Raw genomic sequence first — 27677 nt, 5'->3', positions numbered from 1 at the left:
CAGGCAGGACCACCACCATCTGTCACAGGGAGATCTGGCACAGCCACTAGTTGGGGACAAGTGACTTGTGTTTCCCACCGGCCAGACATGCCACTCATAGCCCACTGCTGGTGGAAAGGGCTGCTGCCCTCTGCCCAATCCCATCCAGCAGCAGCAGCTCAGAGTCAGGGAAGCTGGCAAGGAGTCTTTGCCCTTTTTACACACAAGACTGTGTAACCCCAGCCTGTGTTCTCAGACTTTTCCTGTTATTTTCAAGCCCCAAGGTCTTGCGTGAGCTCCCCGCACGTTACTCGTGTGTTGGGGCCAGCTCAAGGAGGAGCTGGGTTTGGCTCCAGCCAGGGCCACAGCTGAAGCAGCTGCACCCTGGCCTGCACCCAGCTGGCATGGAGCTGCTCCCCCAGTGTCCATAAGCACAGATCTGGCTGAAAAACAGCATGCAGATACAGCCAGACTGCTCTCTTACCTGGGCTGGTAGGAATGCCTGTGACAAGGTAGTTCACTAACTCAGGCTCCCCTGGTGCTTGCCATTTGGATTCTTGCCCCAGCATTCAAATCACCCAAAGCTGTCAAACACTCAGGAGATATACCGGAAAAATAGAAAGAATTAAATTAGTTTAAGTAGGGTATTTTAAACAGATCAATCAAGGTCTTAATGGTTGCTTTATTTCTCTGTTTTCTGAGGCATTAGGATGTGTGGGTTTCATATTCTGAGTCCTTTCTCTACTGTCCTTCCTTTTAAAGAAAGCCTAAGATTCTTACTCTCATACTTTCTTCTGCAGCTTTTAAAGAAACTCCAAAATAGTAAACAAATTTAATGAGATTTGTGTTAAAATCAGTGTTGGCAGCACTGTTTCATTTGTTGAATTTTTCCAGGACATGGAGTAACTTTGCTAACCCAGAATGTGGAGAAAGACGTAGTTTATTCACAGAATCACAGCCTGGTCACCAACTGCCCTTTATTCATTGTTAGATAAATTTTATTGTTATTATATTGTTAGGTAAATTTCCTTGGCTGTCATATGGATGAGAAAAATGAACCTTTCCTTCATGGGTGCATAACTTTTTTGAGCAGATAAGTCACTAAGACCCATTGGCACATCCTGTCATGACCCCTCCAAACCCCTTCCACAGCCCTTGCATCACATTTATTGTTGAGGAAAAGCCCTCAGCACCAGAGTTCCTTTGCACAGAGCTGAGCTCTCAGAAGATGTACCACATTGATTTATACATATATATATATATCCTGCATTTTCAACACAAGGATATCACATCCTCTAGAGAAGACAGCATTCAATGCTGAATATTCACTGTCAGGAACAGTACTTTTCAACTTTCTGTGAGGGGGAAATTTTTTTAATTTCTCAAACTTTTCCTAGATAAAGATAAATGAACTTGATGTAAAATTTCCATATTTTAATAGCATCTATTTTATGTTCAGGCTTGGGACTTAGAATAATCAAGTTAGTTTCATTTTTGTTTATTGCTCATTTCTGCTCAATTTCCTCTCACTGCCTTTCCCACAGTAACCTAGCATGGCAGGGCACACTCCGGCTGCAGATTCTACAGGAAAATAGTTAAATTGAGTTAAAATTTGTTTCACCAAAAATATACTCACAGTTCATACAAGCCTATTTATTCATCCCCTTTTCAAAAAACTTTACCTGTGACCTAACTGAACTAGACTAGGACCCTCTAAGCTTTAGATGATTTAGATTTTCCCATATATTGCTTACTGTCTGTTTCTAATTCATATGTGTGTTTCTGATCTATGACAACTGGCTGTTTTATTTTTAATATCATGACTGCACATGAGCAATAAAGGGTGGCACTTCTTCAGAAACCCACAAACTAGCAATAAACTTCTTCAGTTACAGAGGAAAAGAGCAGAGCCTTACCAGCAAGGAGAAATCATCAAATTTGGGGGAGAAAATTCAAAGTGAGGAAAAGGGTCTTCACATGGTTTGCAACCCGCATGCAAATATTTTTTGGCCACTCAAAAGTGTTTTGCACTTGCCAGCCAAGTGCTACACAGCAAATTCCAGTTCCAGTGATGCTAACAGAACAGGTCCAGCACTCCAAAGACCTTCTCTGGAGATATTTAAAACCTGCCTGAAGGCAATTCAGTGCAGCCTGCTTTGGGTAAACATGTTTTAGAAGGGAGGTTGGACTAAATGATCTCCAGAGATCCTTCCAACACCAACCATAGGTTCCTTCCAACCCAAACCATTCTATGATTCTGGGATTGTAGAGGAGCAGAGAAGGTCACGTGGAGAGCTACCACAATCTGCCTAAGTCTCTTAGGGAAGTAGAGGTCATTTCACAGGGGAGACTCATCAGGACTTTCACAAAAGGCAACCACAGATGAGAAGGTATTGTCCTCAAGCTAAACAGGTACCCAGAGGACAACACAAGACTGGCCTAAATCCCTGTTGTGTGACCTTTTCCTAACTGAAGAGAATGTAAATAAAGGTGTCCTGCACAGGGGCACCGTGTCTGCTGTAGTGGAGCCAGACAAGCAGCTGGAGCACAGCGGTGGCTGCAGTTGTTCTGGGGTGGGCTGAGGAGGGTGAAGCTGAGCCTCAGCAGGTTCTGGGAGCTGCTGGTGGCCATAAACTCATGGCTAGGATAACACCACCAAGACACACACTGAGCAGTTATTTTCTCTACAGAGTGAGAGTACATTACATTTTAAATTTCTAGATTTGATTAAGTTTTATTCAGCAAGTTCACAACTATATGAGAGTAAAGAGCAGTTCTTTTCCAACAACCCTACTTTATTTTTCATCACATCTTGTCTGTAAAGGCAATTGCTATAAATAATACACTTCAACTTTGGCAAGTTATTAGATATAGTGTTACACAATGCTCTGATGGTAGTGCTAGAAAATATCAATAAAGTGAACACTAAGCTGCTGAGCAACCAACATATCATAGTGACTTTGATTATCAAATAAGCCTGGCTTTATTAAGGCTCTGTCAGACCGAGTGTGCTGAGTCTGACACTGTTTGATATCTCCACTGGTGATCTGGGAGCATAAAATCATTGCTAATAAGATATTTGGTAACAGAAAAGTAAATAATTGTGTGGGCTGAAAGTTATGCAAGACTGAGACTGTGCTCATTCTGTCTAAACACCCTTTAATACATTTTACACTGCTAAACAAGGAATGGAGGACAAATCTTTGCAGAGAGGAGGTATCTTAGTTTGGGGTGGGTGACTCAGAATAGGTCCCAGTAAAGAGACACCTTACCAGAAATTCCCTGTGCAATATTGAAGAGGATTTGATGGTAAGCAAAACTATCTGAAGTCTGACACTGAGTGTGGGTACCAAAACCACAATACTGTGTATCATCAACATTCTTTTTCTCAAGTTTTTTTGAAGGCTTCGGGAAAACTGAAGAGGATGCAAAGAAACATGAAAATATCGAAGGGCCAGGGAAAATGCCTAAAGCTGGGAGACTTAAAGAGATCAGCCTGATTTAAAAGAAAGAAAGAACTAATTTACAGGCATGTTAATGAAAGAAAATACAGAGTCCTGAAGGGGCACTTCCCACAGAAAAAAAAAGCATAACAAGAACCAAGAAAGGGAGATGAAACCAAATTAATTCATACTGAAAATAAAGCACAGAGTCTTACCAGTGAGAACAATTAACTGGAGGAAGCAAAAAAACTGTGAAGGAAGGATTTTTCATAATTTCCTCCTAATGTCCCCTGTTCAAGTCTGAATTTGCTTTTCTGCATGCTAAATTTTAGTTTATATAAAAAAGCAAATAGACTCCAACTCAGTGGGAAGAAATTGAAAATCTGGAGACAGACAAGAGGTCAGGCTCAACTGGCTGCCCCTTCCAAGCTTAGAAATCCCCTGCATCTATGAACTGATCTGCTAAAAACTTTGTCTCAGCTCCTAACAAGTGTAATAAGCAGAGAAGTGCTCTTGGAATGAATAACTAAGGTTTTGGGGTTTTTTTTGTCAGTGATACATATCACTTAATGAAATCTAAAATGAGGTGACAGATACCAACAAAAACATCACTGATTGAAATTGTTCAGATGTTTGTTATGAGCCTCTGCTGTTATATTTCTTTGTTTGTACATTTGCCAAAGGATTTCTTGGCATGCAAGAAGAGATTTTGTTCCTTTTTGTAAGAATGGGAAGAAAGCAGTGTTTTTATGTAGATGATGCAGACCATATTGATTGCAGTAGTCAATTTACTAGAGAAGCAAGTCCAAAATGCATGCCATGTAGTTGCTTAGGGATTATAGTCAGTTGTAATTTTCCTGCTAATTAAAATTACTGTAGAAATAACAATATTTCCATGTTGATTTTATATCAAGAGCAATGAGATTGCATGTCTAGTGCACAGCTTTATTTGACAGAGAAGCTTGCATCTGTATTATATCACTGACAGCTAGAGCATTTGCATGCAGAATACTAGGGAAAGGTCATGATTACCAAGAGAAACATAAATGTGTATGCACTTACTAGCTTATTTGACTTGGAAGCTTATGTCTAGATATAGATGAGGAGTGTATTGCCATAGGTAGGAATTTTTCTCAGAGAGTATAATCAATTTGAAATTTTTAAAGAAAAGTATGATGATATAGGCAATCTACAGTTCTTGCCTTCAATTGGTTTGCTGGTCTGTATTGCATTATTCTAAGCAGCAGATGCCTGTGAAATATTCTGAAAGAATCTGATTCTGAAAGAGCAGGTTTCATGTCAACAGATTGAATAATAATACTGTGTTCAAGCCTCTGCTTCTCACTCTGATCAGTCTAAATTCCTCAGGAAAAGAACATGTTCTTGTGTGCAGGTATCATCTATGTGTCTCTTCTTTCAGTGGATAACAGAAAACATTTTCCCAAAACTGGCTTCATCAGAAAATGTAGCAGCAATTGCACTGAAAGTCTCAAGCTCCAGAGAGGGGAAAAGTTCACCTCCCCTGATAAAGCACGCCTCTGAAATCATCCAGGCTCTCAGCTCTAGCTGCCTTTCTCTCCCCCACATCACAAAAATAGCCTTTGAGTTCAAAATGATCACACACTTATCTTACATAAAATGTACAGGTTCCCAGAGAAGCTTGTGTCCTATTTGCTGAGGCATTTACAGAACTATTTCAATGCCTGCACATGATGGAAAAATATCAGCACTTGTGTTAGAACTAGTGCATAGGCTCATAATGATGAGAAACATAGTGTTAGAAATAATAATGGGAATTGCACGTTTACTGATGGACCGTTGAAAATCCAACAGAGCAAATAAAACCTAGTTGCAAAAGGAAGCTAGAATTCCAGGTATTATGCCTATTTTGCTTAGCAAGCCTGGACTTTCTTTGCCCTGCAGGTCCACCTGCTCCCACTTTGCCTTCTGGAGTTAACTGAGTAGTTGTGCATTACCAACATCAAGGTGCAACTGCTCAGCTGGGGCAGGTGGCCACATGAGCACAGGATTTGTCACTGAATTAGCCTTCCAGCCTAGTGCCTTGCTTTAGGCATGAGTGTTTCTCTGGCAAAAATGTTCCCAGAGAGCACTCATGCCTGTGGCACTGCTGGTCATTAGGGTGTGGGAGGGTACAGGAATCCCTTCACTGGAGCAGTTTTATTCTCTGCCTGGTCTGGGTGGGCTGCCAAACTTAACTCTCAGGAAGATGCTCTGAAGAACCTTCCCCCATCAGAGGATTCCCTGTCTTCTTTCAGACCTTGATTTTATTCCCACACATCTGTTTAAAACCAACTCTAAATCAGAAGTCATGTCAGCTTTCTGTCTCAAAAGAACTGGGATGTACTGGGAGGTGACAGTGCTAGTGCACTCACTGCACAGCAGGCATCTCAGTGAGAGCCAGGCAGTGTGAACCGGGCTGCTTGGGAATCACATTTTGTCCTCTGACACAGCCAGGACCCATGTACTGAAGCCTTCTAGCAAGCCCAGCCCCTGAATGAAGTCTCCTTGTTGGCTCTTCTGGAGACCAGGTGATTTTCCAGCTTCAATCCAAACCTAATACCTTTGAGAGGCAGTTGATTAGTCACAGAGAGGGAATAAACACTGCTCTAATATGTTGAAAAATATGATATTTTCCCCTATATTTCCAAAAGAAAGAGGTTCCCAAGAACCTAATAGGAGATGTGATTTGCATTAAATGCAACCTATTAGTCCCATTTAATTTAACTAGGAGAGACAGTATCCATCCTGCTATCAATGTCCTACTGTGGTTCAGATATTTATCTCAGTAAATCATAGCAGGAGGCCATTTAATCAGCAGAAACCAAACTCAGAGTTTGCAAACAGACCTTAAAATAAAAAACTGAGAAGTGGGTTAGACTGAGCAGGCAGCCTGGCATTCCTTAACACTGTGGCAATTTGTTTTCATAACTTCTGTAGCTACAGCCTCTCACCCCTCAGCAAATAAGCACCAATGAACCTGCAGGGAATAATTAGCTTAAAACAATTGCCAGCAGATTTCTTTCAGATCTCCAGAGCGCTGACTATTGCAAAGCTTATCATTTGGCATTCACTGCATCCTTAACCTTTCCAAAGGCAGCAGAAAGCAACAGAGAGCCTTTCAAAAATCTTTTTAATAGCTGCTTCCTCTGTGTGTTTATAGTGACCATAGCTGTTGCAAAAAGCTTTCTGAAGTACTCCAGCCCTCCCTGGAGCAAAGGCTGGCTGGTGCTGGGCATTGTAATAGCAGCACACTGTTTCATCAGTGCAAAGTCATTCTAAAACCTTTCCTTTTCCTCTCTCTGGAGACCACAGCTGGCTATAACTCTCCACATCTAGCAGTCCAAGTCTGGTGTCATTCCTGCAGGTGTGGTTTCAGCACAGTGCAGGGGGATGGGAATGTGGGGCTGGGAATTGCACTGGCAGCTTACTAATGCTGTGTCTCTGCACTGGGGACTCTCCCATTAGAATTACCCTGCTGGCTGAAGAGTAGCATTTTAATGACATTTGCAGATGCCACTCAAACCATGGGTGGTTTTACTTATTTAAACAGGACATTTTGGCTACATGACTTAGTGCACTTGATGCTCTGTGCTTTCCAAAGTGTGGTCCTTGAGAACATTTTCCCCTGGTGAACAGAAAAGTCCAGATTCTCCCTAGCAGCTGAGACTACTTAGTAAAACTGAGGAGTAGGGACAGCAGGGACTAGTTAGTGGATCCTAATCTTCTGCTGTACTCTGGCTTCAAACTGAGTTGGAGAAGCTTAATACAATTTAATGCTCTAACTCCTAAAGGATTCCCTAGAAGACAGAGCCCTTCACCCACCTCCTTATCTTAATATGCTTATTCATGCTATGTGCTTATGCGGAGAATATAGCTGAAAATCTGATCCTAAAAGTAATGGAAATATGATTTTTACACACTGTTATTCCAATGTAATTCAAGAACCAGGATCTCTGTGCAACATTTATCCCACCTGGGCATAACAACATTTATGCTACTTATGCCAAAGAGCATAAATTCGTGATTGATCTCATAATTACTAAGCTGATGGATCTGCAGATACAGGTGGTTTTGACACATGCTTTCTTACACAGGAGTGACAAAATCACCAGTAACCATTAAGCAGTATCTTCAGATTATGGCCCTTATAATTTAAAGCATCCTTAGAGAAATCCTGTGGTTCTACAAAGAGATTTCTGTTAAGGCCAAGAGATCCAGCTCTCATTTGTGTTAATCACCATTACAGTTGATGCCTTGAGAGGCTGCCTAGAACAGAGGCTAGACAGTGTTAAAGGAATGAAGTAGGTATTTATTTAAAAGGCCTTCAAAGGATACACCTTGGGCAGTACAAGAGCCTGGCCCAGGCTACACCAAGATGGACACTGGGTCATGAGTTTTCACACTTTTATAAGTTTTGGTCCATTTACCTGTTGAGGTTAATTTTCCATTTACAGGTTCAGGTTATTAGTCCCATCCTCCCAGTTTGCTCTCCTCAATTTGCTGTTGTTTACACTTTTTGGGCCTGAAGCTGCAACAGTGTCCTTAGTTCTTAGGCTGGAAAAGGACTGTTTTGTCTAACTAAACCGTGAGGAGAACTTGCTAACATTTATATCAAGTTCAATTATATACTAATGCAGTACAGAATCTGGATAATATGAAAGCTGAAACTTAAGGCATCATAGTGACACCTGTGAACAAAGCAACAGGAGGTCCATGATGTCTCTGCTCCACAACTCAAGCAACAGAAAACAACCCACCCATGCATTCAGTGAAATGCAAGGTATGAAAATGCTCTTTTTATTCATTTCCATGCATGTGCATCCCAGCAGCTTTCTTGCCCAACATTCCCAAAGAGTGTTTCACAAGGTGACCAGTCCACCACCTGTCCTCATGTGCTTGCAAGGAAAGAGACAAAGAACCTGATGCACTAGACGTGTTCACAGCTAACCTGACTTCCCAGCCATAGAGCAGTGGCAGAAGGTGAAAGGGTTAAAGTCTGCTTCTGTCTGAGCAACTTTTAAAATTATATCCTGATCCCAACCATACAGACATAAGGAAACTGTACAGTTGTTTGTGGCTTAAATGGAACACGCTGCTGGAATTTAGACAGGCCTTCCTAGTTTCAGCCAGAAGCACCCAGACAGTTGCTGGCTTTGTGAAAATACTGCAGAGCTGACTTCTACATACCAGCCTGTTTTGTTGACATGACTAGTGAACATCAAGTTTTTGGGGAGAGTTCAACAGACCACTCTTCTGTCTTGGTCAGTACTGATCAATCAGTAACCAGATTTTGGCTTTTTTGGCTTTTTAATAAGTTTTTCATCCATACATTCCTTCACATTTTCTTGCTATTTTTTTGGTATTTTATTCTAAAACATGGCCTTTACCATGGAATTCTGCTTTAGGTTTGTTAAGGGTTTTTTACAGAGAAACAGAACCCCTAACTCAAATCTTCTGGGGGCCTGTCACTAGGGTGCAAGCAGCCCTATTGGTCAGGAGTAGCACCCAAGAAAGTGAGTCAATGGAAAGTATCTTCAGAGGACCATCCAGCTGAGGCTGGGACTTATTATGGGATGGTTAGAAGGACCACAGTGGAAAAAGGGATGGACAAGGGTTGTTTTGGAGAAATAAGCATGAATACAGAGAGGGATAAGGAAATAAAAGGAGCTGGTTGCATGCAGGCCTGTGGCTGGTCAGCATATCACTGGGTCATGCCCTGTACCTTACCAGTGCAGTCGTTCTTGTCTTCCTATTAACCTCCATCTCTGTTTACCTGGGGGTGAGGGACTCTTTTCTGTGTACATGAGTGTGCATTGACATCTAAATCAGCAGCTAGATTTGAACCACAAGTTACAATTGCCCATGTGCCTGGGGTGCCAACAACCCCTGCAAGTGAGGGTCCATACGACAATGTGTGATTGCTAGCTGTTCTCAAGCTGGACAAGGCAGCAGAAGGAAGTGGCCTGGGAGCCAAAGTGGCCATAAGCCTGGGCTGGATACATGCATGAGACCTGGAGGAACTGGTTACTGGAGGCACCAGGAGATCCAGGTCAACTCTTGAAGAGACCATGGGCTCTCAGAGTCATGTGTGTGCAAGTACACGTGTGTGTGCAAATCTCTGGAGGCAACTGGAGACAAGAGGGTGCAAGGGTAGGGACAAGAGGGAGATGCTGGGTAGGCCTGGTGTCTGACCTTACTGGGGATCCATGGTATGCATAGGGGACTGGGAGGGGACATGTGTGTCTGTGAGGGATGGACATGCTCCTGACCCTGGCCTACACTCTGTCTGCATATAAAGCATCACCTGAGTAAATAAATTGAAAAGCACCAGAGACTGTTCCTAAGAACTGAACTTAATCACAATAACTGTAATGTAAGAATATCCCTCATCGTGCCCTGAGTCTGTGCCAACAAACACTCCTAAACAGTTTGAAGGCATGCTTTGGGATGTAGCTCAAGTTAAAGTTTGTGTGCAGTCATCCTTTTTTGGAAGATAAGCAAACCTAAGGCCCCCTCCTCTGCCAGCTAATTTCAGTGCCCAAGATTTAGCCTACACACATTTAATTTAATGACAGATCTGTAAGCACAGAACCACTGAGCATGGTGCCCCTGCAACAAAAACTTCTGGGTATCATCCTGCCTGAACTGTGGTCACTGGCCCTTCTCTCTACCCAGCTCAATGCAGGATCAAACATTTGGTTATACCACCCCACTCCAATAGGCATTGCCTCACTCTTCTGCTCCCATTGAATCCCTCCATTCATTCCCCTGGTCTGGAAGGTTACACCTTTTCCTGTCAATTTTTCTTACTCAAGATCCATAAACATCCATGTACTCTGCTCACCTTGGAAGTCTCTGCAAATCCTGTCTTTTCAAATCCTCTACCCAGCAAACACTTGCAGCAAGTAGCCCATTAATGGGCTGAGCTAACACTGATGAGGTTGACCATGACTGTTTTATATTTCTTTGAGCTGAAAGGCTTGAGTTCTGCCCCAAGATAAGGAGCAAGAAGAGACTATCAGGAGACAAATTTGTATTTTTTGTGGAAAGACAGATATTTTTAACTTGCTTTTTTTCAGGTCTGATGTACTACAGAAAAATGAACAGAAGTGCCTAACGGTGGAGTGGAAACCCTACACAGTGTTTCTCTTCATAATGCCACATCAGGCTTCACTGATGCTCAGCCCCATCATGTGCCTGTTTCTCCTGCAAGATCTCAGTGATTCCCCCCAGTGTCTTCTCCACACCAATGTGTACCACTGAGCCACAGCTGTGGGGTGCCAAGCATAAGTGATGGGGTGCAAGCGCTCCTCCTATCCAATCCCACCTTCAGAGGACAGGTTGCTGCAGCCACACTACAGGTATTGCTGTAGGCTCTGCTCGAGAGGACATCTTCACCACGTCCTCCTGCTTCCACCCTTCTAGATCTGTCACAATTTGTTTCTCTAAAATTTTCAATGGCAGTGTCTTTACTCCTGCTATAAATTTGAGATGTTCCCAAGCAGATGGATTAGGTATTTGCTGCTAGGAGGTAGATAAGAGTCAGCACTGAACAACAACCAGCTGGCCATCATGACCCATATTTTACATTGTTAAGGGCCTGGATTAATAAAAACAACAGGATTAATAAAATCAGCAAGTGAGGAGCACAGGGAAATTTCACTGCTTTTGCAAAAGGGAGTATGTCTCCCATCCCAAGTGATGGTGCTTTTTCTTAGGACCAGCATCAATGTCGTCCCAGAGAGTCAACAAAGGCTAAATCTCACCAAACAAATATGGTCACTCTTCTTTTACTCATTTACAAAGCCAGCTGATAAAGAGAATGAAGAAGCAGCCTCCAGCCAGTCCAGAGAAAGCCTCAGTTACAAAAATTACTTGAAAAATGAATGTAAGTTGGCTGGGAAATGAGCAATGTCACAGAGATTGAACACAGGCTGTAAGTCCATAAACAAAGAGGAACAAAAGATAAACATGAACATAAAGAGCTGATGGGAGAATATCTGGGGCATGGATTTGGCATAGGGAGGGGAGGGGAGGGAAGGAGGACTAGAAATCTGCCCTGAGTCTGGTTTTATTTAATGTCTATTTTGATCTGGAAGGAAGTAATAAACACCACATTCATTCAATTTATATTTGATGTAACATCTCCTATGAGTTAGAGAGGTGTTGTGTAAACTAATGGGGACAGACACAAAACATAAAGAAAGTAAGACAGGCTGGAAATAACAAAACAACAGCCAAGTAGATGGGCACAAAGCAGTAGTCTGCAGGAGGAGGGTCAACCTCAAATGCAGACATGAACTAGAGAAATGTGCTTAAAGAAGGGAGGCAGAAGGTCCTAATAACAGCAGAGACTGACTGTGATCTTGTGGAGCAGACTCATCCCAAAGGAAGCAACGGGGTAAGTATCTGGACCTACTGATTTATGAGGAATTAAGTCAATGAGACAAGTTTGGCTGTACACAGCTGAGCAAAGAGAGCAGAGTGTGCTCAGGCACTAGTGCTGAGACAGACTGCTGGTAGTGAGGAAATATCCTGGGGATATCTATATATTTTGACAGTGTAAACATCACAAAGGAGGAGAAGGACTGATTTATGGACTGAGGAGGAACAAGGGTCAAAAACAAGCTAAAAGAAATACAGGCTGACTCATTGACAGGGCGAGTTGTACTGCCCTGTCAAACAGCTACCTGAGGAACGGTCTGACATTTCTTTCTCTAAATCCCTTAAAAGTAGCTTGCACACAAACATATGAGAAAATATGAAAAAAAAACCTAGGAAACAGTGTTTTTGCCTTTGAGAGGAGAGACTGAATGGATGTAGAGGACAATGGCAGTCTGGGTTTGTCTGCTAATGGGTCTTGTCTGTTGTGAAATCCTAAGTGAGCCTCTCTTTCTCTCCTAAACTGCCCTCTCAGTACAGTTGCCTGTGAAGAAAAGAAAACCAAAACAAAAAACAAACAAACAAAAAAACCCAACCAAACATAAAGTCAGGGGATAGCTGAAGCAAAAACAAGAGAAGAGAGAGGCCAGAGAACTAAAGTGAATGACCTGTCAGCAGGGGAAAAGTCAGATTCAGATAAGGGACCTGGATACTTCACATCTTAGTGGCTGGTTTATTCCACAGGTAAAAGAGAAACCTGAGCTCTCTGCTCCTTTCATCAGACTGAAGCTGAGCCCACACCTTTCAGCTGCCCAAAGACTGCCCTACCACACAGCCTGGGAGAGGCTACCAAGGTTACAAATCCTCCCATCAATGTACTTAGTCTCTTCCCCAGGAGAAGGGAGGATGCTCAGGGAATCCAAAAAACATTCAGCAGAAGAAAAGGGCAGGGTGGCAGTGTGGACTGTGAACTTTAAAGCTGGCTGCTCAGCACAATATGGATTTGGATGGCCCTGGAGGCAGGACTAGAAGCTGATGATTAAGAGGAACTTGGCTGGTAGACATGCAGATGGCTCAGGAACTTAGGAAACATGAGGCTGAAGAGAAAAGAGCAAGGAATTTTGAGGTGTAGTATTGGTTCCAGAGTAAGTTAATCTAGCACTAATTTCTTACAGGTTCATTGTTTTAAGATGTTAAGCTGCTCTCCTGTGCCAGATGAATGTCCAGAATATACTGGAAAATTAACCTTAATTTAGATAATCCTGTTCTCCAGAGAAGTAGCTATAATGCATTATAAAATGATATCTCATGCTTTGGGCTGAAGGGGAGGAAAAAAGAAATCTATTGAAAAACATGTTTTCAAGCATTAGACACCAGGAATTGGTTTCCCAGCTGTCTGAAGAAGATAAGGACAAAAGTGAAAGTGAGGAGCATTTTAATAAATCACTGGTGAGGGAAACATTAGACTTGTCAGTAAGCTTCATTTCTTTACCTAGGTATTAGTCAGTGTTTTTGAAAAATCTTAAAAGAGTAAAAATAATTTTTTAAACAAACAAACAAAACCAATTACTCCTTACTACAGAAAGTTGTGAAGACACCCAAACTTCAGATCCTTCTGAGAAGGGAGAACTCTCGCCATACAGAATCATAAAAGGTATTCAAACATGAGGTATTTCCACTTTGATTCTCCTTATTATACAGGCAGTCCATGAGTGAAACAGCCATTCCCAATCTTAACGCAAAGAATGGTTGGACAATATCTTCAGTAGGCAGGAGGCAAGTCCCAGGGTCATGCTTTCTATAGATGGCTCCTGGAAGTATCAAATCACACGATAGCTGAGGCTGATAAGCACCCCTGGAGATCATCTAGTCAGTCCCTGCCCAAATCGGGGTCATGTGATGACGATCCTCTACCAGAGACTGAGACCTCACAACCTCTCTGGGCAGCTTCTAAAGGAAACTCCAGCCCCATTTGCTTTACACCCCGTCCCTCAGGTATTCATACATGAATAAGGCTCCACCTCCAGGCTGAGCCACAGCTCTCACAGGTTGGTCTTCTATGTCACTACTTGAGTCCCGTAGACATTTTGATGGCCCTTCACTGGACCAGCTCCATAATGTCCAAATCTCCCTTGTACTAGGGACCCAGCAGTTCAGACAAGTCTCAGTGCTTAGCTGAAGGGCAGGATCACCTTCCTCATGCTCAGCCTGCTGGCAATGCTCTGCCTGGTGCAGCCCCAGCAGCTGTTGGCCTCTGCAGCAGGGGCACACAGCTGGCCCACGGCCACCCTTCCATCCACCAGCCCCAGCAGGGCCTCCCCTGCCAGCTGCTCTCCAGGCAGGCAGCCCCCAGCCCGTACTGCTGCAGCCCATCGGTCTGGCATGGTGTTTTAATCTCTTTGGAAATAAAGGGATCATCTCAGTTCTGAACCCTTTACACGCACACTATGAGACAGTCCCAGAGATGAACATTTCTCTCTCGGCCCTGAGGACTGGGCAAGCAAAGAGGAGATTTCAGCTAGCTGCTGGGAAAGACTTTTTAATGGTAAGGAAAGTAAAGTGATGGAAAATCATGCAATCATGAAAATTCTATCACTGGAGCTTAGACCTAAGTATCTAACAGGAAAATATTAGGCCTAGTTGATCCTGCTTTCAGGCAGAGGAGTGGATTTAATGAACAGTAAAGGCTTTTGCCATGGTTTTCTGCTGAATCATACACAAAAATAATGGCATCGATATTTGAAAAATCTTACCCTGTTATTCTAAGAATGGCATCTATCATCTCACACACTGTGAAACACAGGTACTTATTCCAAAAAAGGCATGTTATGGTGTTCTCCTATGCAGGATTGTGGTCTTCTACAAACATTGACAAATTATCTTCCCAGTACTCCTGAAGTTGAAAATAAAGTATTCTTCTATGTTTACTCATGGTCATTGAGTTAAAATTCCCAAAAGAAACCACAGACTTTGGCTTCTCATTTGAGATGCTCAAGAACAGATTTTTTTCAGCATATAAAGTGTATCTTCAAATCAAATTTCCCATAATTGTGAGTTTCCTGCATATCCCATATCAGATTCCAGTTGTCAGGGTTTCCAGAAAATCAGTTACCATCTGTGAAAAGTTGTGAGTTAAGTGACTAGCCTAGCATTACGTTTGGAATGAGGTGAAGTAGAATAACAACAAAATCCATAATAGCAACAAAATCCAATACCAAGACATACTCAGTTTCCCAAACCACAGTACAATCCTTTCCTATTTTGAAGTCCTCAGCCATCACCCTCCAAATTCCACACAGCTTCTGCAATAAGGTAACCATGATTTATCCCACAGCAGGTCCATCCTCTGCAGTGAGGGGAAAAAAAGGCCAAGAAACCACTAGTTTGTGGCCATGCAATTTGAAATTGGAAGATAATGTAGACAATGGACCTGAATTATTGCAGTTTTAGTTCTGGCATTCCATAGCCTTGCTTGGCAATTATTATAGTCTTTTCTGGGTTGGCTTGTTTTTAATTTTTTTTTTTTTTTTTTTTTTACCATTTCAAGTAGTTTCTTAAGCTTTTACAAAAGCAAACTGGAAAGACAAATTCTTCACATGGAACCAGCTGTTCCACAGCTGGGTAAACAGCAGAGCTGGAATTTTCGTATCCTCATCATAGTTCAGCGGGTGAGAGACAGGGGCAGAACTGCTAATACTGCAACTCTGTTATCCTCAGATGGTGCTAGCAGTTGCATATCTTCAGACATGACTCATGCATTCCACAGGAAAATGTGGCACCTCTTTTCTTGAAAAAGGTAGTCTGCAGACTAATCTCCTGCTCTTACTTGAGTTTTCATCCCTCAGGTTTGGTTCATTTTATAGGTATACCAGCATATTGGCTATCCTCCAGATACAAAAAAAACCCAAAGCCATATTGTTAAAAGGGGGTCTGTTGGCAACAATCATCTCCATAGATGTTAGGGCCAAATAACCCATGGTGGATTTGTAACTGGATAGGAAAGCTAGGTACATTTTTCCTGAAACTGTGCATAGTTCCTGTGCTGCTTTTCTGAATCTAAAATAAGACTGAAAGAATAGATCTCCATTCTGAACTTCCATAGGTTTTATATTCTTCCAATTACCCTAAAGAGTTAATTTCAAATAAGCAACAGCACTGTTAATACAATTTTTTTTGATTTAAAGATGGCTGTTTTCCCATGTTAAAAAATCACAAATGTTGTAATACACTTCTGAACATAAAGGCCCAATTAATTTCTTCTTTTTGGCAGCGTAAATCTCTTATCACAATCAAAGTCAACACAGAAGCTCCAATAAAGCAATTAGATCTGAAGTACCGCTGGTGATTTAGGCCTGTACATTAATGGGTGTCAGTCTTCTGGCTCTAAATATATAGAATAACTGAAGAAGACTTATGCATTTCCCTGCAGAAGAAAAGAAGCTAAGATTGGAAGTATTGCATTTGAGATGTAGAAGCAAGAATTACAGGACCAATCATGCAGAATAAATGATATTATTATTAGCATTATTTAGAAGCTGTGTGAAAAATGACAAGCTAAAAGGATGTGTTTAAACATGCCAAACATGTTTGGGATATCTCAGAAGGATTTCATCATCCTCAGATACAAACTGATTTGATTTGTTATTTAGGGCTAGCTGGCCCTAAAGCAATTCAGTATACTCTAAGTTATCAGATGAAAATATCAGATGAAAAAAAGACAAGTTTTTGTCTATTGCTACTTTCAGCTCCGGTGACATATGTCATAAATCCATATAACATCAGATTTTGACAATTTCTTTGCTTCTAGTAAGACTTCTTAGAATAGACTCATCCCTGAGACTATTCTAAGGAAGGCTTGCAGCAAAGACCAGGGCTGATGTAGCCCATGAAACAGCAACAACAAGCAAAGGGATCAAAATCTGATGCCATTGATCCAGTTCAGTGCTATGGCAGAAACACCAGCCCTTGAATGGGAGCTAATGAAGGACATCTAATTGGTATTTGGTATTTGAATCTCATCTCTACCTCTTTTTACACCCTCAGCTGAGAAACTTAAATACTCTGCCTGCCACTATAAATTCTCAGGAAAATCTGCACCAATACTTAGGATGTTTAAATTTAATCTCCTGAGTGGTTGAAGCTGGTTGGTACCTCTGGGGAGCCTCCAGTCAATCTCCTGCCCAAACCAGGGTCATGTTGCCCATGGTTATGTTCAATCAGGTTATGAATATCTCCACAACCTCTCTGGGCAGCCTGTGGCAACACTTGACCACCCTTGCATTGAATATTTTCTTTTCTTATGTTTTAGTAAACTTTCCTGTGTTTCAGTTTGTTCCTACTTTCTCTAGTCCTGTTACTGAGCACCACTGATAAGAGTTTGGCTCCATCTTTTATTCATCTCTTTACCCAATTAGCTATTTTATGCACAATACTGAGATTCCCTGGAGCCTTCTCTTTTCTAGGCTGAACAGCCCAAGTTCTCACAACTTCTCATATGCCAGATGCTCCAGACTGCTAAACATATCAATGGCCCTTCACTGGACTCACTTGAGGTACATCCATATCTCTTGCACTGGGAAGCCCAGACCTAGCAGACCATACTTCTTTGGAAGTCAGAGGATTATTATTCTGCATCTGTATGTACAGAAAATCAGAACTTCCCACTCTGGGAAATAATTTGCCACTTCCACATGTTTATTCTTTAACTCTTTCACAGATAGAGAGTTGGAAGTTTTTTTCCAAAAAGTACCTGATGAGATATATTCCCTTGGAAAAGAAAAGGCCAAAGCCACATACTTCCAGCTGCTTGTAGCTATTCTGAAGTTAGCTTTAACATGCAGCCACAGCAGTGTGGGCATAGTGGGACATGGTTCAGTAGGGAACATCAATTCAAGCACAGTTTTGGGCTGCCCGTACCTTACCAACTTACGGTGAAGTCCAGCCTGGCCTGTCTCATACTGTCATTATCCATGAGAACCAGGGAACAGCTAGTGTGAGACTGCCTCTCTGCACAGTACTTGCATGTTAATTGGGCTATGTGAGCAACTCCCCCATGTCTTCTTTCTCCTTGGGATGACCTATGTTTTTGGGCCAGCCTCCAGGAAATCCCTGCGTCCTGCACAAGGAAACATCACCACTGTTGTCCCTCTATCTTTGCCAGGTTGTGTCTCTGACACAAATCCACTCAGGTTAACAAATTACTTTATTTAGTGTATTGGATCTGCAGAGAGAAGTTTTCCTGGCTTAGCTGTTTGCCTAGTATTGCAATAAGACTACCTATCTAGAGAGTGTTTCTGTTACTAAAGGCATCACTGAGGAATGTTTAATTCTTAGCAGAACTCCAGTTCTTGTTCTACAAAATCCAGATGATATAAATAAATAAACCATGAAACATTCAGGGAAGGCAAATCACCAGTCCATCAAAATACCTGATAAATTAGTTCAACAAACTGGACTACAGACATGTTCAGTGATTCATCATCACAAAGAGTAAATAAATTCCGATTAAGCAAAACTTGATTGAATCACGCTGAAGTTTGGCACTTAACAAAATAGATCAGTCTGAGGTCTTACTTTAGGAACACATAATCTCTTAAGATTTATGAGTGTTATTGCTGACCACATATGTTTCTATGTTCCTGTTTGCTATGTTGAGAAATGGATACTCTGAGTGTACAAAGGTTTGCTTGCTATTACACGTTCTAATCTCCAAGAAACTCTTCTCCTTATTCCCCTTTTTGGGGTATGGAACAAACTTTTGGAATAGTAAACTTCCTGATTTCTTCCTCTGCCCCAGTAAAATTTCAAATTTCTTCCAGGTTGTTTTCAGTTCCATCTGACCATTCAATTCGTTTTGCTAAAACAAATGTTGTGATGTAGCCAAAATGAAAGAGCTGAACTAAGGCATTTGGTGTCACTACATTAAAAGAGCTGAGAATTCTTTCCAATAGCTGAAACAATTTTAACACAATGATCCTTGTTTTAATCTGTTGGTAGCTGTAGATTAGGAACAACAAATACCTATGGATATATTTTAAGAAACAAATTGAGGGAAGAAATAACCTACCCACTTCTTACCAATAATTATGTTTGTTTAATGTTTATAGTACGGCAATATCCGAGGTCATTGTCAGGGTGGAGAACCAGATGTACTGACTGCTGTGAGAATGGGAAGGTAAAGTCCTTTACAAAGCAAATTGAAAAATTATAACCACTTGAATGTCTGATGTCAAGTTCTCCTCTGGTGTAATACTAAAGCCCTCAAATATCTTTGCATTTGAGAATCTCTTTGTGCTATAAATATTGGGTAGGGAGAGAGTTGGTATTATTAACCTTATTATACTAAGAGGTATAATATGCAGAACAAGTTCCAGACTAACAGTGGTGAGTACTCTGCGTTCAGCCTTGGATGGCAATCATACTTTCCAGAATACTTAAAACAACAAATGGTGATTTTCCAGCCAACATCATGGATTGTGGGTCAACACTGTCAAAAGTTTATATTTATAAGCTGAGTTTATCACACAAGCAACAGTCTCATGTCCTTATCCAAGCAACTGCATGTATTTTCATCTGGAAATACTGATCTTCATCCATGTCCTCCATCCAGATTTTACTAAAGGAAGTAACATTGTGTGTGGAGGGCTCAAATGTCAACGTCCCAAGAGGTCACACTTAGAACTAGAATATGACTGAATTCTAAGTATGTTCAGTGCAAGTCAAAGTATCTTCTACATCAGATTAGTCTCTATTGCTATAGAAAAAAATAAACAAAAAACCCAACAAGAAACAACAACAAAAAAACCCAAACAAAACAAGTCTTGTCCAAAATTCTAAGTATTAGCGGTTACCATACAAGCAGTGCTTACACACATACATGTGGATGCCAACACAAAAATATTATTTTTCATATTATGACTAGGCTCTGAAATAAGCCTATTCATTGTTTCTTGTGAATTACAAAAGTAATATTCACTGAAGCAAACCTGCCCTTGGTGATGCCTATGCTCCAGCCCATCTGTAGGTCAGAGAGGAATGCTTTACAAGACAGCTTCTCCTGTCTGCTGGGGCTTGTTCAAACAGATGTTCTCTGACTACTGGTGTGGTCTTTGTGGTGCTAAGTTTAAATTTTAAACCCATTTAAATTAACCTCAACAATACTGCAAAGGGAGAGCCCATTGCATTTTCCCCACTACAGCTGGGAAAAGACTGGCTGAAGTACATCTTATCATTGTTTTGTCTTAGGAACTGCAGAAAAAACATCTGCAGAGCATGCATCTATGTCAAGCACTCTCCAGACAATATTTGCTCAAGATGACTTATAAAAGCAGTGTCACTTGACAGGAGCTACCAGGAAATGAGAATGGGAGAACAAGGGACAGTGAAGCAGGCCAGAAGGAAAGAAAAACATGTGTGCCAGTGGCAAAGGCACTGCTGCCTCTCAAGCAGCTCTTATACCAAGGCACAGCAGCAATACATCTGCTCTACTTGTGGCAGATTGTGTGAGTCACAAATAGGATTTCACAGCCAGCAGCAAACTTGTGAGCCATAAAACCCACTCCCTTCAATTACAGTGATCACCTCCCAGGGATATTGTAAGACTTGATCAACTGATATTTACAGAGTGCTTTGAGATCCTGAGATAAAAGTCACTATAAAAGGCTACAGATTTTTCATAACGCTCATAGACCACCTGCTCAGACCAGAAGCATTCACTTTTAACATCGTTTGAGCCAGCTACCAATCTGATATCTCCACAGGAATTTCCTAAAACAGATGTGGCTGTCACATTTAATCTTTCTTTTACAAGGAACTCTAAAAAAAGAAACTCCTGGAAAAGGAAATAAAACAAACTGCATTAAAACTGATGGTGAGAAGAAGGCCCATAATTCTGTTCCCACAGCTCATGGATTCTCCATCTGTACCTTTCAGAAAGCTGCCATAGTGACTAACTCTGTGAGCTTCACAAATTAGACCTGACCTAGATTCAGTGAAGTCTTTGATCTGCAGCTGGTTAGTGTAACATTCTGACTGCAGTGAATTTCAGAATTGTTTCACAAAGCAGCAGCTTCAAAAGAAAAACAAATAAAACAAAATTCAGGTTTTCCTTACAACATGCTGGCCCTCACTTGACTGTATACCAAATGAATCAGTCAGCAAACCAAATGGTAAAGTTTAAACTACTGCTGTTTTCTCATAATTCTATAGTATATGCTCTTGAAAAAAATTACTTCATTATTTCCTCTCACTCCTTATTATAGGAATAACAAACTCCAGGAGACTGAAGAAAAGCATGATTCTGAAAACTAGAGGGGGTTATAATTAAGCATATTGTTAAGTGCTTTCTTGAATAGAGGTTAAAAATTTGAAGTTTAAAAATCATGTTAGCTAAGGATAAAACAGTTCAGAGGCTTTTTTTATAAACTGATCTGAACCATATGAAATTCTTCAGAGCATGGATCTGGACTGGCATCCCTTCAGAATAAGGTTTCCCATGATGTTTTGGACTTTCTGCATTGTGTATAGAAACTGAGCACAGATGTCCCAACATGTTTCAGAAATTTTAAAACCTTTTGTTCCACGATAGCAATGGGAACAGTGGGAAACATTAATTACAGTCTTATTTGGTGATCTTTTTTTTTTTTTAATTGGCTTGTTCTTGCTTTAAATATGATCCAAAAATATCATAGTGAATCAAATCCAAAGAAAATAGTTTCTTTATCCTTCATCCAATAGTGAGAGGGCTCTTTATAACCGGAATCTTTTTGGAAGCATATAAGAATCTCGATCAGATATTTAGGTAGGCAAGTCTGACCTTTAGGATAAATTACAGACCAAATTCCTTTTGAGGTACGTTTCAAGCAAGGTACTGCCATGGCAAAGTTACAGTGAATGACTCGGAGATAGACTGTTACTGCAAATAATTTGTTAGTATTTCTAAATGGGTGGAGTGCACCTATTCCAAAAAAAAATGTGACATAAGCATTATGCAGATTATGAAAAAGTTTTTAAATTCCTTTTGCTGTGTATATAGTTATTAAAGAATATATGGTTAAGGCTGATTGATTTTCACTAAACAGAATTTAAAAAACTCAAACCACTATCTCCATCACAGTAGGGCTTGGTGCAGCACAAATCTTTCTCTTTGAGCTGTAACAAAAAAAAAAAAAAAGAAAAAAAAAAAAAAAAAAAGGTGGGGTGGGGGGAAGAAAAAAAAAGCCAAAAGCTGCTGGAGGCAATAACAGTATAACAGTACAGAAGTCTATTTTGTTGGCAGTGTGTGATGGCCATATATCTTCCAGATAGTGTACTACAAACATCTCAAGGAGAGACTGATTTACCTTTATCTCAGCTGGCAAACTATGCACTTGGTTTATGAGGCAGTGGCAAATGGTTCACACAAACTGAGAGAAATTATTCACAGTACCTGCTTTGGAAAGCTTCAGGAAGCCAGTTAAGTGTGATGTGCTTTCACTTGCTCCTTTTTTGTGATACTAGGCTGCATATAAAAGGATATACCTGTACTGCCACTTTGGGACCACTCCTTTTCAGACCCATGCTGCACTACTTCTTTAGTCACTCAGGACCCTTAAATTTCTTCACACTCAGGCTGACTTCAGAGGCAAACTTTGCTCTTCTCTTGATGAAGAAACCAGCGTGAATAAAGTGGATACTGAAGAACTGTGACCACCACAGCCCCCAGAGCAAACTAAATCCTTCAAAGGATCTGATGTTGGGTGGCTTCATAAAAAACAGACAATGCTAGTATTTCATATTTAAGAAGCCGAGACCTTTGTTTAGAAGCCAAAAACCAGCTTCTGAATCTGTGCTGAGCTGCGCAAATATTGGGATGCAGGAAGCTGGAGCCACTGATGGTCCTCTGTGATCAGAACTGGGTCCTAATTATTAAGTCATCTCTCCAAAATCTTTCCAGTTAAATCTCTATGACCTTATCTGAGGATCCAGTAAAGCTTTCTCTCAAGCTAGAATATGGCAATAGAGACCAGATATTGTATCAGCAAGTTATTGTGTCATTGTTTGGGCAGTCAGGGAGGCATGATAGTGGCAACTCACAAATGGAAAGCAAATAGCACATCTGCCTTCTCCCTGTAGAAACAACCTTTGGGAGGTGCAGAGAACGCTGTCTTCCATTTTCTTTGCTTCTTTGTTTTATCTCACTCATTGATCTAGCTGGGCATTAAGGTTTTCAGTCGCAAAATAAATACATTTGGACAGATGAAGAGTAAAATTTGTTTTAAGTTCAGTAAAGGTGCTTATGATCCCCAGCTCTGCCTGGCACACTGCAGACTGACCTCACACTCTGGATGTGCTGTCCACGAAATGATCAGTCTATCCTTGCCAATATCCCTAGTGATGAGGCTGGGCAACAAAAAGCAAAGGCAGTGAGCCAGGTGTCATGCCTGGGTATCTGTTGTATGGGGTTACTATATGGATGAGAAGATTTGGGCACCCAGTAGAAACTCATACAAGGAGTTAGGACAGAAAGTCAATGGATTAAGAATTTATGTATGGCAGTAGAAGCAGTCTCTTCTAGCTGTTACCAACACAATTTCAATGTTGTTCCTATTTATTTGAAAAACATGGGATTGGCTAAGATTCTCCTAGCACTAAACTCCCCCAAAAACATCAGGAAGAAGAAAGGCGATAATGCTGATCCACATATAAGGCAATGGTAAACAACGTTAGAGCTGGCCCAGCATTGCAACACCAAACAACCTTGGCCTGGAGGTTACAAACCTGTGCAAAGTATGGTATGGCTGTTTGCTGCTCAGTGCTGACAGCAAGAACAGTCTGTGAGGCGGGGTCACCCAGCTCGAGAGGCTACTCCTGCCCTTCTGCATGCTGGTTTCATAATCAAAATCAGTTTTCCTCCCACGCTGTAAGCTAGAAGGGGCTTTCTCATATTCATGCTTTCTTTGAATACTATGTTTCCAAGTAGGAACTTGAATAAGTTCCAAATTAGTAAGTTTGAAATGCAAGCGAAATAACCTTCAAATGCTCCATGTCATCTGACTGACAACAGAATTAGGCTTTTTAGTCACATTTTAGAACTAATAGCCATAACCTGCATCCAAGCAAGATCCTCTTTCTCCCCTCCTCCATTCATACATTAAAGAGGCCAAGCCCATTGCTGTCTGCAACACATGCCACTGTGAAAATGACCATTGCACTGCATTTGGTCATCTTCACATCCAAAAATGCAGCTCTAAAACCCCCTCTTTCCCATGGCTCATTGGGGTCTGTAGGTACGGCTCATTTCACCCATCTCAGACATCAGTTTTCACTAGGGGACAGAAGGTTTTAAAATTCTACAACCTATCTAAAAGAAAGTCACAATTATCTAATAACCTTTTTTTTTTTTTGCTTGCATTCCATGATTCTGGGATGTAGTGATTTAATTAAGGAAGACAATGCTCCCCACTGGGCTTGCAAAAGCAAATATTCCCACAGAGTCAAGAATCAGGTGGTGCAGGCACAGAAGTGACTAAGGAGGTCAACTCACAACAAAAGGCAGAATACCACAGTCATCACAGTAAAACTCCAATACTCCTGCAATCACTGCACCACAAAATATCAGTATTTGCCACTCTGTTGAGGTGCTGTCAGACAAAAAGAAATGTTCCATTCATGTTCAGCACATGATTCAGTTTCTTCAGCTGCCAGATGGTCTCTCTGTGGTCCACTGAGTTCCACTGTGTCACAGTGAAGGTCTGTTTCCAGACATGGCTATCACTGCCTTGTAAACTTACAGCTTAGTAAAGTGACTTTCCTCGCTCACACATTTTATACTGCAAATGCCACAGAACTTGTGCAAAGCCTTTGCCTCCTAAGAAAAGCAGGAATATCTTGTCAGGGCACTCACAGGGCGAGCAGACTCATAAACAAAGGGCACTTCTTTTATGCCTCTGGTTATGAGGGTTTTAGAATGATGAAAAAAGCAGGGACAATCTCAGCTTTCATTAGACTTCCAGTTAGAAAAGGCTGGCTACAGACTGACAGGAATCAAGCATCATGAGAGTGGCTGCCTTGCTGACATGGGGGAGGTAAGAAAAGGTGTGTTTAGAAGGGTCCCTCTTCTGCAATATTCTCTCTCAAATTTCTGTCAAATTGAGACTGTACTTAGATTAGGTGGATAAATATCCAGAAACTGATGTAGTCTTTATGAATTTGTTTAAATCCATTATCAACTTCATTCTTATAAACTTGGCAATGTTCTGCAACAATCCTTTTCTAGTATTTAGTGAGCACGATGTGCAAAGTTATTTTTACTTCTTCTAAACGTATTTACTAACTGGCCACAGTTAACAGTTGTGGCAGTAGAAAAGCCAATACAGAAAGGTCTCAGCCACCTTTGGAAAGAAAAGCAGGTTGTATCTATAGATCTTAAACTAAGACATTAAGATGCATTAAGACCCCTGGATTTTCCAATCTGTCTGTAACAAAAGGAAAGAGTCAGCAAGAATGTACATTTGAATCTGGCCCTAGGGACAGAGGGAAACCTTTCAGTAAGTATTAAATTCAGAATAAAGTTCCATCTTCAGTGTAATAGATGGTTGTGTCCTCAAATTCAAAGTGAATCCACCATATTCACCATGCCAATAAAACTACTGACTTTGGTCCCATAACTTCCTTTAGACCCAATTCAGTATTTCATTAACACTTGTGGATTTAGTAGTTTTGGAGCAGTTCCACTTCTTCCAAAGGTGACAATGCATCTCAGCTGCCGTGTCGTGCCTGCAGGACAGAATGCCACATGTCCCCAGCAGTGTTAGCTCACCGCAGTGGTGGCGGGGCAGCCAACAGGGACCAGGCAGGGGGTATGCCTGAGGATATGGCTTCTTAGGCAGCAGCTTCCTACACTGACTCAGTCAGTAGGATGGCAATAATTTCCACATTCCCTCACAGTTTAGGTCACCACAAACCCCAGGCTGGGTGTATTGTCAAACACTGTAGTTGCCATGTCTCCCTGGCCCTGGAGGGCGCCTGTACTCACGCTGTGTTTTTACACTGGCACCTTCTCATATTCCTTAAATAACATGGTACCACGTGTACCAATAAAAAAAGTCCCGTCTCACGCAGTCTCAGTCAGAAACTATAACCACCAAACCCAAAGTTAGTTTAGCTTTTGTAATATTACCCTAGGGTGATATGAATCATTCATTCATCTCCCCACTCCAACAGGCAATTCTTCACACTTCCTTATGCTCCCAGCCCAGCCCCACCTCAGCACTGATCTTGCATTCTCTACAGTCCAAGAAGTGTCCACAAGGCAGTGCAAACAAAGTGTTGTTTTGTATTTATTTGGTGTATTATCAGTGCATCCCAAAATGTGTTCTTATCTGACACATCACAAGCTCATTTTGTGCAAAAATGACATACCTGATTTCTTTTGACATATCTTTTGCCTCAGATTACACCAGTGATAGCGTGTTCACAGCAATTTTTTCTGTATTTACTGCTGGGAAAGGCAAAAATATTAGGTCAGTAACAGTAACTCTTATATGCCCATGGAGCAGAGTGTGCCCTTTACAAAAAAAAAAAAAAATCAGATGGATTTTTGGATTACTAATTTGGGAGCTGGAATCATTTTAGCCTTATTAGCAAAATGCTTGGGCTGAGTCTATTAGCCCTAATTACAGGAGCAGTTATATGAGACCAGAGAGAGCTGTATCCTTATGTGTTTTTTAATGAGAAAATGCAACTTAGAAAAGTGATCAGCAATTTTTGCCAAGGTACAGATAAGATCAGAGATTGATAAATGAGTAATGAGACTGCCTGTAACCATTTTTTTCTTAGCCAAGTCACTTAGAAGGTGAGAACAATCTATAAAAGCTTGGAAATCCTCTAAATATGTCTCCACTTAGTTTGTTCTAAAGCAGCATTAAGGAAAAATATTTAATTTAAGAATAAGAAACAAAAGTATTTTTAAAAAATTGCTGAAGATGTTTCAACATGTTTGAAGCCCCCACTAGCTACCCAGAATGAAGCAGAGCTGAGGGAAATACACAGACATCGCTTGAATGTACTTCCAGCAGCAGCAGCTCATTATTCCTTGTAATGTTACTGAGGAATACGAGTTATTTTTGTTCTCCTAAAAGTGAGTGGGAAATTACAATAGAGAAGTTTTGTGATTTATCCAAACCCTGGGGAACGTGGTGGGGCCACGTTCAAAATCCAACTCAAAATTTTAACGTGGTGTTTTCCCAGTCCTGTGTCCTGCTACCCCTTGCCCCAGGCATTAAAAGCCAGTATAATTAGAGCTCTCCAGTGAGTGGCTCGCCAGCAAATCCCCGAGAGGAGGCGGCTCTCACGAACTAACACAACAGCTACAGTGCCACTGGGAAGCAGGAGAGCTGCCTCTCTGGACATGAAACCACACTGTTACAGGGAAGCGGGCAGGTCGCCACTGCATTTGCAAAGCCTACTCCCTGCTGTGTGCAGTCACTGTCTCCTGTTCCCAGCAGGTGGAGAGCTGGAGGGACCGGGCTGAGAGGAGCAGCACTTTCCCTGGCCAGGAGAGCAGCCTGGTGTCCGTAATTCCATGCGGATCCAGCGTGCCCTGGGATGTCGCCGGACACGCAGTGACGCATGCTGGGACACAGAACCCTGAGCCAGGGCATCTGTAGGAAAGGGAGGCAGGAGGCACTCACCAGCGGCAGAGCAAAGCAAGAGCACACACCACCCAAGAAAAGGCGAGCAGGGAGACCATCTGTAGCATCACTGGAGCACGGATCGTCGGAAGCATCTCGGGGGGCTGAGGGTGCTGTGGGTCCCCGCACACCGCTGTGGGAGTGTCCCAGAGTTGTGGAGTCTTTGACCACACAATGCACC

At 41.5% G+C, this 27677-nt stretch overlaps 1 protein-coding gene across 1 annotated transcript in view; it reads right to left on the bottom strand.

The window, feature by feature from the left end:
* Positions 1-517: 517 nt before the first annotated feature.
* The window catches only part of STK3 (serine/threonine kinase 3), a 173351-nt gene continuing 146191 nt past the window's right edge, over positions 518-27677 (bottom strand). Inside the window, exons 11-12 of the transcript XR_013339874.1 lie at positions 26226-26304; positions 518-563 (exon numbers count right to left, since the gene is read on the bottom strand). The gene's annotated coding sequence lies outside the window, so the exon portion shown is untranslated. The remainder of the gene's footprint in view (positions 564-26225; positions 26305-27677) is intronic.

This window comes from Lonchura striata, chromosome 1 (assembly GCF_046129695.1).
Source record: "Lonchura striata isolate bLonStr1 chromosome 1, bLonStr1.mat, whole genome shotgun sequence".
Classification (NCBI taxonomy): domain Eukaryota; kingdom Metazoa; phylum Chordata; class Aves; order Passeriformes; family Estrildidae; genus Lonchura; species Lonchura striata.
The sequence above is the reverse complement of the archived record's forward strand: the minus strand, read 5'-3'. Positions and strand labels throughout refer to the sequence as shown.